Consider the following 17,304-nt stretch of genomic DNA (forward strand, 5'->3'; position numbering starts at 1 on the left):
ACCTTGAAGCTGTTATTTTTCTTCCCTAACTTTGGTTCCCTTTCCAATTCTCTCCTTAGTTCCCGTGTCTGCATGTTCCGTGTGTAAAATGAATGAAATGGGGGATAGGCTACATACACCACGGTCTCTGTTTCCTCCTCTATTTCTGACTCAATCCATGATCTCCAACTCTTATAACAGCTGTGTGGCCTCTGTACTAGCTGTAGAGAGCCTTTTGTTCCCTGAATTTTATCCTTGGTAACTTCCGAATTGCGGATATATCCATTGCCGTTGGGTATGATATTCCATCTTTTTCGGACGTCCCTCCAGGTAATAGACAACGCCCTTATGATATTTTGGCAATGAAACTTCGGTGAAGGTCGCTATACACTGTTGTTGTTGTGATCTTCAGTCCAGAGACTGGTTTGATGCAGCTCTCCATGCTACCCTATCCTGTGCGAGTTACTTCATCTCCCAGTACCTACTGCAACCTACATCCTTCTGAATCTGTTTAGTGTAGTCATCTCTTGGTCTCCCTCTACGATTTTTACCCAGCACGCTGCCCTCCAATACTAAATTGGTGATACCTTGATGCCTCAGAATATGTCCTACCAACAGATCGCTTCTTCTAGTCAGTGTGCGCCACAAATTTCTCTTCTTCCCAATTCTATTCAATACCACCTCATTAGTTATGTGATCTACCCGTCTAATCTTCAGCATTCTTCTGTAGCACCACATTTCGAAAGCATCTATTCTCTTCTTTTCCAAACTATTTATCGTCCACGTTTCACATCCATACATGGCTACACTCCATACAAATACTTTCAGAAACGACTTCCTGACACTTAAATCTATACTCGATGTTAACAAATTCCTCTTCTTCAGAAACGCTTTCCTTGCCATTGCCAGTCTACATTTTATATCCTCTCTACTTCTACATTCATCAGTTATTTTGCTTAACAAATAGCAAAACTCTTTTACTACTTTAAGCATCACATTTCCTAGTCTAATTCCCTCAGCATCACCCGATTTAATTCGACTATATTCATGCGGAATGCATCACTAGATGTCAAGAGAGAAGGACCCACCAGTGTAAACGGAGCCGGGGAGTGTTGAGCTGTCAGTACAGAAGAGGTAACAGTAGATTGGGTCGGTCAGGACAGCTAACTGAGTTCGATCGTGGTCCAGTCATTGGATGTCAGTAACAAATGCATCAGGGGAATTTCAACCCTTCTAAAACTGCCAAAGTCGACTGTTGGTGATGTGATGGTGAAGTGTAAACGCGAAGGAACAACCACAGCTAAGCCGAGACCAGATGGACGACATTTCCTAACAGACAGGTGCCATTGAGCATTGCGAAAGGTGGTTGTAAAAAATCGCATGAAATCGGCGGAAGGAATCACCCGTGAGTTCCAGAGTAAAGCCAACAGCCTAGCTATCACAATGACTGTGCATAGGAAGATAAAAGGAATGGAGTACCACTGTCGGAAAGCTTCCATAAGCCACTCCAGTCAATGCTAAGTGATGCCTGAGGTGGTGCAAAGAGAGACGCCACTGTATCGTGGTTGACTGGAAACGAGTGCTGTTGAGTGATGAATCACGCTACGCCCTGTGGCAATCTGATGCAAAAGGTTTGGATTTGGCGAATGCCAGGAGAACGTATAGTGCCAAGGGTGAAGTACGGAGGAGGTGGTATTACAGTATGGGGCTGTGTTCGTGGTTACGGTTGCGCTTAAGAAACGCTTTATGCCGAAGGATATGAAGACATTTTATACCATTGTGTACTACGTACAGTAGAGGAACAGTTCGGAGACGAGGATTCTACGAGGGCATGCTAAAAAGTAATTCTTCGACTTAAAGCTAAAAGCTTTTTAAATAAAACAAGCTTTGTTAACATTCTAAACCCTCATTCTTCATGTTTACATTATTTCTCAACTTGGTCACCCTGGCGATAAATAATATTTTTCAAAGCAAGAAACCAGTTTGCTGATACCTGTCAACGTGAAGTCCTCGAAGATGTTCTTTAAGTTATGGAAACATATTAAAATCGGTATGGGGTCATGTTGGGACTGTATGGAGGATGACCGATGACGGTGAACTCAAGGCGTCGGATTGCTGCAGATGTCACAGCCTCCGTGTGCGGTCTGGCATTGTCATGCTGAAGAAGAGATTGCTCCATGTGTGAATGAACCCTTCGAATTCGTAATTCCACTTTTTGAGGGTTTCTCACTCACCATCATAGTTATGTTACACGCCGCTAAGTTACACACTACAATGTGGAGTTCTCTAGCGGCGAACGGTTGCAATTTGTGTCAGCGAAATGGGAAAGTTTACCGAGTAGTACACGTGACATGTAGTACGTCAATAGATATTGACAACAAAATAAAAAAAGAAATCGGACGAATTACTTTTCAGCATGCCCTCGCATCAGCATGACAGTGCACCTTGCCATAAGGAGCATCTGTGAGGCAATGGTTTATGGACAACACGTTCCTGAAATCTTTTATTTTGACAAGCCCGTCTTCATCACATAGATTTCTTTACACCTTATGCACACGTTTAACTTAACGATGATCTGAATATGGCGATAAGCCGAAGCCGGTAATAAAGTGTGAAGAAATTTATGTGATTGAGACGGATTTGTGAAAAGAAAAGTGCTCAAAACAAAATGATAGAGGACTCATATACAGACTTTATGTGGGCTAGAACGTAGATTTCGCTCCAGACCACAGCGTCCAACATCACTACCTTATCTGGTTTCGGCTCTCGAAGAAGAATAGGCTGCCACTCCTCCTTGTTCCATGCACCCCATATTAATGTCTAATGTCTGGATACTTTTAATCGGTTGTCTAAGGTCCACAGCTGAAATGTCGTAAAAGGAAGTGGTGATGTCCCGGATTCATGCCCGAAAAGGGATCAAATCTTACACTGAGATGACGGAAGTCATGAGATAGCGATATGCACGTATACAGATCGTGGTGGTATCGCGTACACAAGGTATAAAAGAGCAGTGCATAGGCGGAGCTGTAATTGGTACTCGGGCGATTCGTATCAAAAAGGTCTGCGACTTGTTTATGGCCGCGCGGAGGGAATTAACAGATTATGAAAGCAGAATAGTAGTTGGGGCTAGACGCATGGGACATTCCATTTCAGGAATCGTTACGGAATTCAATATTCCGAGATCCGCATTGTCAAGAGTGTGCCGACAACACCACATTTTAAGCATTACCTCTCACCATTGCCTACGAAGTGGTCGATGAAATGGTTCAAATGGCTCTGAGCACTATGGGACTTAACTGCTGTGGTCATCAGTCCCCTAGAACTTAGAACTACTTGAACCTAACCAACCTAAGGACATCACACACATCCATGCCCGAGGCAGGTTTCGCACCTGCGACCGTAGCGGTCGCGCGGTTCCAGACTGGTTGCCGATGACCTTGAAATTAACGACCGAAAGCAGCGGTGATTGCTTAAAGTTGTGAGTGCTAGCAGACAAGCAACACTGCGTGAAATAACCCCAGAGATGAATGTGGGACGTACGATGAACGTATCCGTTACAACAGTGTGACGAAATTTGGCGTTAATGGGCTATGGCAATAGACGACCGACGCGAGTTGCCTTTGCTAACAGCATGTAATCGCCTGCAACGCCTCTCCTGGGCTCGTGGCCTTATTGGTTGGACCCTAGACTCCTGCAAATCATTAGCCTGGTAAGGTGAGTTCCGATTTCAGTTGGTAAAAGATGATGGATAGGTTCGAACGTTGCGCAGACCTCACGAAGTCATGGACCCAAGTTGTCAACAAGGCACTGTGCAAGCTGTTGATGGCTCCATAATGGTGTGGGCTGTGTTTACATGGAATGGACTGGGTCCTCTGGTCGAACTGAACCGATCGTTGAGTGGGAATGGTTATGTTCGAATACTTGGAGACCATTTGCAGCCATTCTTGGCCTTCATGTTCCCAAACAACGATGGAATTTTTATGGATGACAATGCGCCATGTCACCGGGCCACAATTGTTTACGAATGTTTTGAAGAACATTCTGGACAACTCGAGCCAATGATTTGGCATTACAGATCAGCCGACGTGAATTCCATGAAACATTTATGGGATGTAGTCTACAGGTCGTCCTCAAAATCCTGCACCGGCAACACTTTCCCAGTTATGGCCTGCTGTAGAGGTAGTATGGCTCCATATTTCTGCCGAGGACTTTCAACAACTTGTTGAGTCCATGCCACGTCGAGTTGCTGCACTACGGGCTGAAGGCCGTCAGACATGATATTACCACACTAACTGCCATTAAAATTGCTACACCACGAAGACGGCGTGCTAAAGACGCGAAATTTAACCGACAGGAAGAAGATGCTGTGATATGCAAATGATTAGCTTTACAGAGCACTCACACAAGGTTGGCGCCGGTGGCGACACCTACAACGTGCTGACATGAGGGAAGTTTTCAACCGATTTCTCATACACAAACAGCAGTTGATTGGCGTTGCCTGGTGAAACGTTGTTGTGATGCCTCGTGTAAGGAGGAGAAAAGCGTACCATCACGTTTCCGACTTTGATAAAGGTCGGATTGTAGGCTATCGCGATTGCGGTTTATCGTATCGCGACATTGCTGCTCGCGTTGGTCGAGATCCAATGACTGTTAGCAGAATATGGAATCGGTGGGTTCAGGAGGGTAATACGGAACGCCGTGCTGGATCCAACGGCCTCGTATCACTAGCAGTCGAGATGACAGGCATCTTATCCGCATGGCAGTAACGGATCGTGCAGCCACGTCTCGATCCCTGAGCCAACAGATGGGGACGTTTGCAAGACGACAACCATCTGCACGAACAGTCCGACGACGTTTGCAGCAGCATGGACTATCAGTTCGGAGACCGTGGCTGCGGTTACCCTTGACGCTGCGTTACAGACAGGAGCGCCTGCGATGGTGAACTCAACGACGAACCTGGGTGCACGAATGGCAAAACGTCATTTTTTCGGATGAATCCAGGTTCTGTTTACAGCATCATGATGGTCGTATCCGTGTTTGGCGCCACCGCGGTGAACGCACATTGGAAGCGTGTATTCGTCATCGCCATACTGGCGTATCACCCGGCGTGATGGTATGGGGTGCCATCGCTTACGCGTCTCGGTCACCTCTTGTTCACATTGACGGCACTTTGAGCAGTGGACGTTACATTTCAGATGTGTTACGACCCGTGGCTCTACCCTTCATTCGATCCCTTCGAAACCCTACATTTCAGCAGGATAATGCACGACCGCATGTTACAGGTCCTGTACGGGCCTTTCTGGACACAGAAAATGTTCCGACTGCTGCCCTGGCCAGCACATTCTCCATATCTCTCACCAATTGAAAACGTCTGGTCAATGGTGGCGAGCAACTGTCTCGTCACAATGCGGCAGTCACTGCTCTTGATGAACTGTGGTATTGTGTTGAAGCTGCATGTGGAGCTGTACCTGTACACGCCATCCAAGCTCTGTTTAACTCAATGCACAGCCGTATCAAGGCCGTTATTACGGCCAGAGGTGGTTGTTCTGGGTACTGATTTCTCAGGATCTGCCGGCCGCGGTGGCCGTACGGTTCTAGGCGCTCCAGTCCGGAGCCGCGCTGCTCCTGCGGTCGCAGGTTCGAATCCTGCCTCGGGCATGGGTGTGTGTGATGTCCTTAGGTTAGTTGGGTTTAAGTAGTTATAAGTTCTAGGGGACTGATGACCACAGCAGTTGAGTCCCATAGTGCTCAGAGCCATTTGCACCATTTTTTTCTCAGGATCTATGCACCCAAATTGCGTGAAAATGTAATCACATGTCAGTTCTAGTATAATATATTTGTCCAATGAATAACCGTTTATCATCTGCATTTCTTATTGGTGTAGCAATTTTAATAGCCAGTAATGTAGATACCCCACGACTTTTGACACTTCAGCGTATATCCGGATGCGTGCACATGTCTATGGGGATGAGATGTTTTGGAAATTAATTCCCTTCGCGACGCGTCTAGGCAGAATTCTCACAAACTGAACGGAAAGGACGCAGAGTATTTGTAGGAGCGTTGTGATTACGGTCGGGAAGGCGAGTGACAGAACGGGTCGCGACTCGTGTGAGCTCGGCGGAGCGGGGCAGCAAGCAGCGAGGCGCGGCCAGCAGCGAGGCGGCCAGCCCGGGCGGCGGCGTGCTGCGCCGGCGCGCCTCGTCCATCAGCGGACGCTGCCTGCTGCCGCTGCTGCGCCCCGGGGGACGCCTCTGGAATCCCACACAAAACAAACAATCTCCATTTGTGCGCATAAATTACACGCATTTCCTCAGCTCGCCTCTCCTGCTCCACTCACTCACCGCGTCGATTTCTTATTGCGCCCTCGCTGCCCCGTCCCGCCTCCCGGTGTTTTCTCCGATTCCCGACATCACCCGCACCGAACACGTTGTAACGTACCACGACCAAGCACCCTAACACGCAGCAGTATCACCTGCAGAAGCTACCAACTATTATACACTACTGACCATTAAAATTGCTACACCAAGAAGAAATGCAGATGATAGACGGGTATTTATTGGATAAATAGATTATACTAGAACTGACATGTGATTACATTTTCACGCAATTTGGGTGCATAGATCCTGAGAAATCAGTACCCAGAACAACCACCTCTGGTCGTAATAACGGCCTTGATATGCCTGGGCATTGAGTCAAACAGAGCTTGGAAAGGCGTGTACAGGTACAGAAGCCCATGCAGCTTCAGCACGATACCACAGTTCATCGTGAGTAGTGACTTGCGTATCGTGACGAGCCAATTGCTCGGCCACCATTGGCCAGACGTTTTCAATTGGTGAGAGATCTGGAGAACGTGCTGGCCAGGGCAGCAGTCGAACATTTTCTGTATCCAGAAAGGACCGTAAAAGACCTGCAACATGCGGTCGTGCATTATCCTGCTGAAGTGTAGGGTTTCGCAGGGATCGAATGAAGGGTAGAGCCACGGGTCGTAACACACGTGAAATGTAGCGTCCACTGTTGAAAATGGCGTCAATGCGAACAAGAGGTGACTGAGACGTGTAACCAATGGCACCCCATACCATCACGCCGGGGGATACGCCAGTATGGCGATGACGAATACAAGCTTCCAATGTGCGTTCACCGCGGTGGCGCCAAACACGGATACGACCATCATGATGCTGTAAACAGAACCTGGATTCATCCGAAAAAATGACGTTTTGCCATTCGTGCACCCAGGTTCGTCGTTGAGTTTACCATCGCAGGCGCTCCTGTCTATCATGCAGCGTCATGGGTTACCGTGCAGATGGTTGTTGTCTTGCAAACGTCCCCATCTGTTGACTCAGGGATCGAGACGTGGCTGCACGATCCGTTACAGCCATGCGGATAAGATGCCTGCCATCTCGACTGCTAGTGATACGAGCCCGTTGGGATCCAGCACGGCGTTCCGTATTACCCTCCTGAACCCACCGATTCCATATTCTGCTGACAGTCATTGGATCTCGACCAACGCGAGCAGCAATGTCGCGATACGATAAACCGCAATCGCGATAGCCTACAATCCGACCTTTATCAAAGTCGGAAACGTGTTGGTACGCTTTTCTCCTCCTTACACGAGGCATCACAACAACGTTTCACCAGGCAACGCCGGTCAACTGCTGTTTGTGTATGAGAAATCGGTTGGAAACTTCCCTCATGTCAGCACGTTGTAGGTGTTACCACCGGCGCCAACTTTGTGTGAATGCTTTGTAAAGCTAATCATTTGCATATCAGAGCCTCTTCTTCCTATCGGTTTAATTTCGCGTCTGTAGCACGTCATCTTCGTGGTGTAGCAATTTTAATGGCCAGTAGTGTACTAACATCATGTCTGACCGCCTTTAGCTCGGCGTAGTGCAGCAACTAGACATATCATGAACTCAACAAGTTGTTGGAAGTCCCCAGCAGAAATATGGAGCCATACTACCTCTACAGCAGTGCATAATTGGTAAAGTGTTGCCGGTGCAGGGTTTTGAGGACGACCTCTAGACTATATCCCATAAATATTTGGTGAGATTGACGTCGGGTGGTCTGTAATGCCAAATCATTGGCTCGAGTTGTCCAGAATGTTCATCAAAACATTCGTGAACAACTATGGCCCGGTGACATGGCGCATTGTCATCCATAAAACTCCATTATTGTTTGGGAACATGAAGTTCATGAATGGCTGCAAATGGGAAATTATACGATCACCAAAAACATCAGCAAGCAGTGACATTGAAACGCCAGCTGTATGCGCAGTTGCAGCATCTTCTTGAAAATAACCGTTCAGTATTTCACTTAACAAAGGTTCTCTTATGAATGGGTACAGAATGTCGCTGCAATATCGTTGTGCGTGTATTGTTTCGTTAGAAAATATGGGACTCACAACCCGACGTCAAGAAATTGCAACACAAACTCCTATTTTCACAGAATGAAGTGGTTCCTCATGAATACACAATCGATTTACATTACTCCACATACGAGAATTTTGCGAGTTCATGTACTCGGATAAATGAAACCACGCCTCATCAGTGAAAAACGTTTCATTAAGAATATCCCTTCCATTTTGTTGAACGGGATTTTTGAACCATTGACAATAATGCAGTCTCTTGCCATGATCAGTATTTTTCAGTTCTTGCACGAGTGTCACTTTGTATGGGAAAAGTACTAATTTTTTCCTTACTGCTGTGTGGACCTTTCCGACACTAACATCGATTTCCTGGGCCACTTTTCTTACTTAATTGTTCGGACTCGTGGACATTTTATCGGAAATATCGAGCAGTTTATCCTCAGACAAAACGCTGGGACGACCACTTCTCGGTGCATCTGTCACTGAACCCATACTTCGAAATTTGTTAATCAAATCTTGCACAGTATCGCGATGTGGGAGTGTTGTCTTCGGGAAAACTGAATTAAATGTGTGAAGAACTGGAACTGTGTATTTATCGCTAGCTTTGAACACACGTTCTTCAATGGTTAGCATTTTAACAGCGACAAAAAGGAAACAAACCAACAAAGGAACTAAACTTAAACGTTCACGTCAACACGTAACGACACACACCAACGATACTACTGACGCTGGCTGAGATAAACGGAACAGTGGAATGTTGGGAGAGTCCACTTGAAGGCGAACAATCATACGGCACGCGCGGCTAACAATCATACTGCGGAGAGACTTATTGAAAAACCCGTATTTTCTGAGGCGGAAAGTGGGAAGCACCCCAACATCTGCGTAAACTAGCGTGGGAAACCACCTAGAAACCACACTCAGGCTAATCGGCGGACCTGTCACGGTCGCTTCTGAGCCCACTTCCTATCTAACAAGCTTGTGCACTGTGTGTTAAGCTGTACGAGCAGAACAGTAGCCTTACTGAGTTACTTCCGTTGTACGTATTTCCACTGATTCTATATAATTTAACCGAATCATTACTGTTGAGGTTGTGACAGGATCGTAGCCTCTCCAGATGTTATTCAAACAGTACACTAAGCAAGCACTAAATCAAACGATAGAAAAATTTCCTAAGGGAATTAAAGCTCAGGGAGAAAGAATGAAAACTTTAAGGCTTCACAGTGGCATCGTAATACTGTCGGAGTCGGCGAAGAATTTGGAAGATCATTTGAACAGACTGGTAAGTTATAAGATGTTTAATCTCTACAATCGGTGCTAACAAATTTCAGAAACCCTTTATTTGCTATTGATTGACTGTACTTTATGTCCTGTTTATTTCAAACATCGTCAGTTATTTTGCTACCTAAACAACAAAGACGCATCTACTAATTTTGGTGCCGCATTTCCCAAAATAATTCCTTCAGCATCGCCGTATTTAATTCAACAACACTCCAGTACGCTTGTCGGCCTCCGTACTCGAGTGATCACCGCAGCTGACTGCCATCTAGGGGACCCGGATTCGACTCCCGGTACTACCAGCGACTTTTCTCTTGATGGGAGGACTAGTACGGCGTGCACTCGGCCTCATAAAGCCACTTGAGGAGTTTCTCGATCGATTAGTAGCGGCTGTAAGGTCAAGAAAACCGACAACGACCGTGAGAGCGGTGTGCTGAATACAGGCCCGTCCATACCGCAGACCAATGATGCCATTGGCAGAGGATGACATGGCAATAGGTAGGGCCCAACAGTCTCATCTAGGGCCAGAGCGCAGAACTTCGCCTTTACCTAACCATCACTCTTCCTTCCTTGCTGATAATCATCGTGTAACCATTTTCAAGATATTACTCACTCCGTTTAACTGAACTTCTCAGTCCTTTTCTGTCTCAGACCACAAAGTTTTTATTTCTTCTCCCTGCACTTTGAGTTTTTTTCCAAATTTCTCCTAGCTTCCATTTACGGTTTGTTCTACCTACAGATTCAATAGTATGGATGACAGGCTTCTCGGTCACAACTTCCCATTCAAGTCCTTGGACTCATACAAGTGTATTTTGGTTTTTGTACAAGCTGTAAATAGCTTTCTGATCTCTTTATTTTATTCCCGATAACTTTAGAATTTTTTCAACATTGTCCAAGTTTATATCTGATGTTACATCTGATACAAATGTTGATTTGTCTCTCTTCAGCTTATCTTCTACGATAAGTCACAGAGTCAATATTGATTCGTGTATTCCTACATTTCTCCGGACCCCAAACTTAAATTCTCGCACATCGGCCCTACCAGTCGTTAAAGATCAATGCTAAGGTGTTGCCGAATTAAGTCATTTCTGTTTGGGGAACTAAATAAATAAACGAGGCCACAAAGTAGACGAGTTTTGCTGTTTGGGCGGCAAACTAAATGACGATGGCAGCAGTAAAGAGGATACAGGAAGTAGACTACCAGCAACAAGGAAAACTTTCTCGAAAAGAGGGACTTGTGACCACCCAATAAAAATTTAAGTTATCGGATATTATAGCAAGGTTGCACAAATAGAATATTAGAATTTTCACCAAACAGCTTTTAATTCGCTTCCACATAAATGAAAATATGTACACACTGAATGACGTTGTAGCAAGCACAACACAGGAGCCGGCCGGTGTGGCCGAGCGGTTCTAGGCGCTTCAGTCTGGAACCGCGCGACCGCTCCGGTCGCGGGTTCGAATTCTGCCTCGGGCATGGATGTGTGTGATGTCCTTTAGTTAGTTAGGTTTAAGTAGTTCTAAGTTCTAGGGGACTGATGACCTCAGATGTTAAGACCCAAAGTGCTCAGAGCCATTTGATACAACACAGGAAACCAGGGGTTTCATTAATGCACAGTCTAACAGTGAAGTATATGAAGATGGTCTCTGTTCTTTCGGAACATATATATAGTTAAGGTTTACCGGCCATCTGACCATCTTCTTCTGTGCGGATGCACAAACAGTGCCCGAACTCTTACGGGAATCGGCAAAACGCCGCCAGTAATGAGTATAATGGGCAGGGGCACTATGAATATAGCGCGGGACAGTAAGTTGAGAATGTGGGCCTCACGGGAGGCGTGCCAGAGATAAGTTACTGCAGTCGCGCTATCCTCTGTGTCCTCAGTGGCTCAGATGGATAGAGCGTCTGCCATGTAAGCAGGAGATCCCGGATTCGAGTCTCGGTCGGGGCACACATTTTCTTTGGCTCTTCAGTGTATGTGCACTCACTGTATAGGGTTACAACAGATATCTTTTCTGAAACTATTTATCTGGACTGTGGCTTTTACGCCCGCCGCTGTGGCTAGCGGTTCTGGGTGCTTTAGTCTGGAACCGCACTGCTGCTAGGTCGCAGGTTCGAATCCTACCTCGGGCATGTGTGTGTATGATGTCCTTCGGTTAGTTAGGTTTACGTAGTTCTAAGTCTAGGGGACTGATGACCTCAGATGTTAAGTCACATTGTGCTTAGAGCCATTTGAACCATTTTTTGTGGCTTTTACGGAACTCTGATGTGAACCATAGACAGTAAAGGCAAGACGAAGACAGAAGCTTCTGAAATATGGCGTTACAGAATAATACTGAGGATTAGTTAAATATATCTGGTAACTAATGAAAAGGTACTGCATCAGAACGGGGGGGGGGGGCAAAGAAATTTATTGCACAGCTAGAGTAGAAAGTGGGATCGTCTGGTAGGACTTACTGAAAACCATCAAGGAATACTGGAGGTGAGTTTGAGGGGTAAAAGCAGTAGAGGGAGAATAAGACTTGAAAACAGCAAGCACCTTCAAATGTGTATGGGGTTCAGTAGTTAAAAATATAGGAAATTAGTTGCATGAGGCAGACTAGCATTGAGAGTTGCACAGAACTAGACTTCAGACTGATAACAACAGCAACATTTGAATTACTCTTACGGTACGATGTTTCTTTGCTTTTATGTGAATCGCCGTTTCTTCAAGTATATATATGGCAAAGGAGAAAGATTTAGATTTGGTGTTTCCTCGCCAACGAGGTCAGTAGAAACGGAACACCAGGATGGGAAGTGTGGCAGAAAATCGGACGTGTTATTTCTAGAGGAACCATCCCGACAGTCGCCTCAAAATTTTAAGTAAACCACGGAAAATGTAAATCGGATGGTCGGTTTACAACTGATCACTATTCCTCCTGCATTCCCTCTCTTCCCCCTCTACAAATGTTCGTTCTTTGAGTTAACCTTGGCAGAGGGGAAATTCGTGTTTCGCAGATAAATTGATTGATGTGGTCCGTGTGCTCACGAGAACTGTTGTTACTGATGTTGCTAATACAGTCGGAGACGTACGCAAATATCGACGGCATGATTTTTTTTTTGTCAAGACAACTCGGTCTCTCCCATTCTCCTTGAAATTCACACACATATTCATCTTCAGGCACATAAATTCTAAAATTATTAATATAGTATGTTTCATAACATTTGATGTTAAAATACGCGCGGCTGGTCTCGGCGGAGGTTCGAGTCCTCCCTCGGGCATGGGTGTGTGTATTCGTCGTTAGGATAATTTAGGTTAAGTGGTGTGTAAGTTTAGGGACTGATGACCTTAGCAGTTAAATCCCATAAGATTTCACACTCATTTGAACATTTTTTTTTTTTAAATACGAACACCCAGTTAAGAAATGCCTTAAAATAATGATTCAAAACAAATCTTGCCGGTTGATCACGTATAAAATTCAGGTACATCGAATAACACTAAAATAGCTTACCTTTTAAATTAGGTGGGCGCGCAGACACAACACAAATCCTTGAGCTGAGTACCACGCACGTCCCGTAACTAGAGGGCATCTCACGCGACAAAACAGTTGCTGTCCTCTTGCTATAATACAAGACTCAACCAGTTACAGCTGTGGCTTACAGGAACCCATCTGCTGTAAGCACTGCACACTGGTAGGTCATCTTGTCAGATCAGGACCGGTGCGTCAGGAAGGAAGATTGCCACAACCAAATCATTGGTTCGGCTACCGGACCAGGCTTCGTAAAGGCGAGATCTGTAGTAACAGTAGAAGAGTTGCACAGTATTTACAGTTGTAACACATGAGTGCTCTATAAAGAAATTTGTAATTAGTGAATAATCATAAAATTTAAAATGTGTTTGGAAGATAGACACACCTTACCAATCTTCCTAGTGAGAATCAGTAATTAGACGATGCAGGCGAACGCGTATAAATCGATTAAGATCACTTCCGATGTAGTAGCTGTGGATAGAATACGGATGATTTCCTTCCCCATCTCTCCCTCGTGATCGATGGCGCAATAAACCGTATTCTTCATTACACCAAATAATTCCTGAACAATAAATTTCGACTCAGTTGTAGCAAAATTTTAGCCAATAATCTTACTGATGACATCTGGGCATCCCCCTCTTCTACTATTTAAGTTCATCATTGCTTAAGTTTAACGTTTCCTTCTCTTCCAAGATTGCACTATCAAAGATAACTTAGGAAGATTTCCAACAGACATTTTCGCTTCCAAATTTTCTCTACGGTTTTTTACAAACATTTCTTTCTTTTTGAGCCGATAGCCAGTTATTTACTGACGAAAACTGATTATAAGGAGACAGAAATTACTGCGGAATATTCGCGGTTTGTATTTTAAATTGCAGGTATGAATCTGCTCTAACGAGAAGCACGAGAAAATCCATTAATATGAGTTCCAGTTCACATACCGGATGGTTCACAAACAGAAGAAAAATCAAAAGAGCGAAGTGGCGAAGTGGTTAGCACACTCGAAGAACGACGGTTAAAATCTTGATCGGACCATCCAAATATAAGTTTTTCGTAGTTTCCCAGAATCACTTAAGGGGAATGCCGGGATGGTTCCTTTGGAAGGGAACGGCAGATTTCCATCTCAATATTTTCCTAATCGGCTTGTGCTCGATCTGTAATGACTTCGTCACGAACGGGACGTTAAACTACACTCCTGGAAATTGAAATAAGAACACCGTGAATTCATTGTCCCAGGAAGGGGAAACTTTATTGACACATTCCTGGGGTCAGATACATCACATGATCACACTGACAGAACCACAGGAACATAGACACAGGCAACAGAGCATGCACAATGTCGGCACTAGCACAGTGTATATCCACCTTTCGCAGCAATGCAGGCTGCTATTCTCCCATGGAGACGATCGTAGAGATGCTGGATGTAGTCCTGTGGAACGGCTTGCCATGCCATTTCCACCTGGCGCCTCAGCTGGACCAGCGTTCGTGCTGGACGTGCAGACCGCGTGAGACGACGCTTCATCCAGTCCCAAACATGCTCAATGGGGGACAGATCCGGAGATCTTGCTGGCCAGGGTAGTTGACTTACACCTTCTAGAGCACGTTGGGTGGCACGGGATACATGCGGACGTGCATTGTCCTGTTGGAACAGCAAGTTCCCTTGCCGGTCTAGGAATGGTAGAACGATGGGTTCGATGACGGTTTGGATGTACCGTGCACTATTCAGTGTCCCCTCGACGATCACCAGTGGTGTACGGCCAGTGTAGGAGATCGCTCCCCACACCATGATGCCGGGTGTTGGCCCTGTGTGCCTCGGTCGTATGCAGTCCTGATTGTGGCGCTCACCTGCACGGCGCCAAACACGCATACGACCATCATTGGCACCAAGGCAGAAGCGACTCTCATCGCTGAAGACGACACGTCTCCATTCGTCCCTCCATTCACGCCTGTCGCGACACCACTGGAGGCGGGCTGCACGATGTTGGGGCGTGAGCGGAAGACGGCCTAACGGTGTGCGGGACCGTAGCCCAGCTTCATGGAGACGGTTGCGAATGGTCCTCGCCGATACCCCAGGAGCAACAGTGTCCCTAATTTGCTGGGAAGTGGCGGTGCGGTCCCCTACGGCACTGCGTAGGATCCTACGGTCTTGGCGTGCATCCGTGCGTCGCTGCGGTCCGGTCCCAGGTCGACGGGCACGTGCACCTTCCGCCGACCACTGGCGACAACATCGATGTACTGTGGAGACCTCACGCCCCACGTGTTGAGCAATTCGGCGGTACGTCCACCCGGCCTCCCGCATGCCCACTATACGCCCTCGCTCAAAGTCCGTCAACTGCACATACGGTTCACGTCCACGCTGTCGCGGCATGCTACCAGTGTTAAAGACTGCGATGGAGCTCCGTATGCCACGGCAAACTGGCTGACACTGACGGCGGCGGTGCACAAATGCTGCGCAGCTAGCGCCATTCGACGGCCAACACCGCGGTTCCTGGTGTGTCCGCTGTGCCGTGCGTGTGATCATTGCTTGTACAGCCCTCTCGCAGTGTCCGGAGCAAGTATGGTGGGTCTGACACACCGGTGTCAATGTGTTCTTTTTTCCATTTCCAGGAGTGTATTATTTTACTTCCTTTCTGAGAAGAGTCCATACTGTCTGATTACAACGTTAGCAACAATCCTCTGAACTCAGTCACATCGACTGAAGGCATTGGGGTATTTAATCGATAGAAAACGATATGAAGTAAAATTGACATGTGGAAATCGAATGTAGCGAGGTTTAATTCATCACTTTCATTTCTTGCTGCAATTATGGGAACGTGAAGTACATCTTCTAAGCAGGATACATTTAAGATATTTGGGAGAACCATTCTCAAGTACTGAATCAATATTTGCGGTCCCCACCAAATTGGCTGATACAAGAGGTCAAAGTAATTCTACTCTATGTTGCTGTAATGAGTCTGTTATTGTAAATGAAAATGTGAAATATTCCTCAAGAAATATGAAGTCTGATTCTATTAAGTTTGGATACAAAGTATTTCAGATAGCCCGTGGAACCCTACAAGGGCCTACATCGAATATTTCATGCACGGACCATAAGTACAAGATAAGAGAGAGTACGAAATATGCGGAGGCATACTCCCAATCCACAAAGAGCAAAGCTCACCTGCATACTTAGCTGGACTAACATTCATGACAAAAAGGAAGTTTCAATAAGTCTCTCGAAATGAACAAAAAGTGATAACTGTTAATAGTGGTTGGAAGTAATATCAACCATGTATGTGCGGTATCTTGTAAAGAGCACAGATTATACAGTACAACCTCTACTCTTAAAAATGTGTAAGTTGGTACAATAATGGTTGTTTCCTCGAAAATGGAAACAAAGCGCAGACTCGTTTCAGTCTTATATTTAATTCGTTGGTCCCGATTTAGGACTTAATTTCAGTCTGTTATCTGAATTAATTCGCAAGAAAAAATAAAAATTAAAAAAAATTAGAAAAACAAGCACAAATTTAATTGTGAACCCTTTATTTGGTTCGGTAGGAACAAGGACATTTACGGTAAGTGAAACGGGCTTCAAAGATCATGCTGTGCCATCTCTTACAATAAGTGGTCAACTTCTAATATTTCTTCTGTTCCCTGTAATGCAGAAACTGGGACCAGATGAAAAACAAAGAAAAAAATTAGCGATGGGGAAGGCACGAGTTTGGATGTTACACCCATATTCTCCTTGTGGATTGTTACATTTCCCCATTTCCAAATAAAGTTTTTAATCTGAAGGAGATAAAAAGCAGCAAACAAATAAGAAACTAAAATTATTTCAAACAGATGTTCAAGGTAAGTCAGATCCTTTTTTGTGGGAATAAACAGAAGTGACTGAAACATCAATGAAATTTTTAAGGTTATTAATTTTGTGTTTACTTGTATGGGGTTCGTGTGCATACGAAATTTAAAGTCTTGAATACCAGTATAAACGTCCTATGTTCTTTGGTGAAATATCCTTGCTGTGTAACAAAAAACAAATAAAACGAGTCATTCATTCTTCAGTGAAGTGCGCGCCGCATGTAATGTCGTGGCAGAAAATACTTAGACTAGACCTTCAGCCCATACCTTTTTGTTTCACGACAATGTTCTTACTCCCCGAGCTGTACAGGTATGTCTCATCGCCTATCTTGACGAGTTGC

This window comes from Schistocerca serialis, chromosome 3 (genome assembly GCF_023864345.2).
Source record: "Schistocerca serialis cubense isolate TAMUIC-IGC-003099 chromosome 3, iqSchSeri2.2, whole genome shotgun sequence".
NCBI lineage: Eukaryota > Metazoa > Arthropoda > Insecta > Orthoptera > Acrididae > Schistocerca > Schistocerca serialis.